Source organism: Apium graveolens, chromosome 3 (assembly GCF_009905375.1).
Source record: "Apium graveolens cultivar Ventura chromosome 3, ASM990537v1, whole genome shotgun sequence".
In the NCBI taxonomy this organism is placed as follows: domain Eukaryota; kingdom Viridiplantae; phylum Streptophyta; class Magnoliopsida; order Apiales; family Apiaceae; genus Apium; species Apium graveolens.
Window position 1 is genome coordinate 5087283 of NC_133649.1, and position 1918 is coordinate 5089200.

General features: G+C 36.2%; 1 non-coding gene across 1 annotated transcript; it reads right to left on the bottom strand.

Moving 5' to 3' along the window:
* Positions 1 to 1242: 1242 nt before the first annotated feature.
* On the bottom strand, positions 1243 to 1349 carry LOC141715361 (small nucleolar RNA R71). Its single transcript, XR_012572127.1, has one exon. It is a non-coding gene; the product is annotated as a small nucleolar RNA R71 (small nucleolar RNA).
* Positions 1350 to 1918: the final 569 nt, after the last annotated feature.

The window sequence follows — 1918 nt, forward strand, 5'->3', positions numbered from 1 at the left end:
GTATTTTTATGGTCAAAGGGCTGTGGCTCTGTTACTAGAATATTGAAAATATGTAAACGAGTAAACAAGAAGGAAACTTATATAAGTGTAAACTCAATTTTGTATATATGAAGTATATAGAGAGCGGGTTACGTAACATCAAGAAAAGGAACTACTACACCTAAATATAACTAGGAGCAAAGTGGCAGCTATAAAGCAACAGCCCCTTCCTATTATTTCCCCAATTCTACTCTTGACCAACTATTACTTTCATGTACTAATCGCATTGTTACTAAAAGTTGTCAACCATGTTGACTTCAAATAAACAAAACAAAAAGTAAACATATAGTTTAGAAATCCTAAGAGTATCTCCAAAAGACTCTTAGTACACTTTTTATAAACATTATAAAAAATTGGCTCTTAGTAAGATAAAAAAGGTTCATCTCCAACAATAATATTTAAACCAACTCTTAATCTATTATTTTATAATTAAAAGTACATTGAAGTTATAAAAGTACACAAAAAATATGAGAGAGAAGGAAAGTTAAAAGATAATTTTATTAAAAAATATAAGTTAAGAGTGAGTTGCGACTCTTCAAAATAAAGAAAGACGGGATAAGTGGATTTTATATCCATTTAGAATGCTATATATCGGCTTAAGTTGATGACTTGACTTATAGATGACTTGACTTATATGTGTTGTTTTTTATGTGTTTGTCATCAGTGGTTGTTAAAGTTCACTCAATATAATTATTTCTCTTACCAATTTTACTTTGCTTGTTTGTTTCAGGTATTCAAGCGAGCGTGTATGTGAAAACGTTCTCAGTCTCGTAAGGACACACTAGAAGAAGTAGAAACGGAAATGGTCATGGAAATGGGAGAACCAGTAGCAGAAATGAATGCATTGAAGGATTATTCTCAACCGAAAATCAATGACATTCAGTCTAGAATTGTCAGACCAACCATTGCAGCTAATACCTTTGAAATCAAGCCTGGCATGATTCAAATGGTACAGAATTCAGTCCAGTTTTGGGGTGCTGCAACGGAAGATCCCAATATGCACATTACGGATTTTATCGAGATTTGCGAAACCTTCAAGTTCAATGTGCTTTGGAAGATGTTGTGAAACTGAGACTTTTACCATTTTCTCGGAGGGATAAAGCTAAGAGCTGGTTGCACTTTCTACCAGCAGGTTCAATTACGACATGGGTGGATCTTGCTCAGAAATTTCTTACTAAATTCTTCCCTATGGCAAAAATAGCTGCAATCAGGAATGCTCTTATTCAATTTGCACTGTAGTTGGGAGAATCTTTATGTGAAGCTTGGGAGCGCTACAAGGAATTGCTTATGAAGTGTTTTCATCATGGAATGCCTGATTGGATGGTAATTAATTGCTTCTAAAATGGGTTAGGAGCACAGTCATGACCCATGCTAGATGCAGCATCAAGCGGAGCCTTATGTGCTAAGAGGTATGAGGAAGCTTATGAGCTAATTGAAATGATGGCTAATCATGAATATCAGAATCTAACTCAGAGACTACCACAAGGCAAGGTAGTAGGAATTTTGAAGGTGGATATAATTACAGCTATAGCGGCTCAGCTAAAGGCGTTGACTATGAAAGTGGATTCTCTGACCAACTATGGAGTTCATCAGATAGCAAGTGTTTATGATCTTTCTGGAGGTGCACTTGCGACGGATCAATGTGCTATATCTAGTGAGTCAGCATAGTTTGTAAGCAATTTTCAGAGACCACAGCAACCAGTTCATGCCACTTATCATCCTAATAACCGAAACCATCCTAATTTCAGCTGGAGCAATAATCAGAATGATATTCAACATCCACAACAACCGTACCAGCAGTTTGGAGCCAATCCATTCAACCCTCCTAGTTTTCAACAACGGTATGCACCAAGGCAATAATTTCAGCCATCAGGAATGC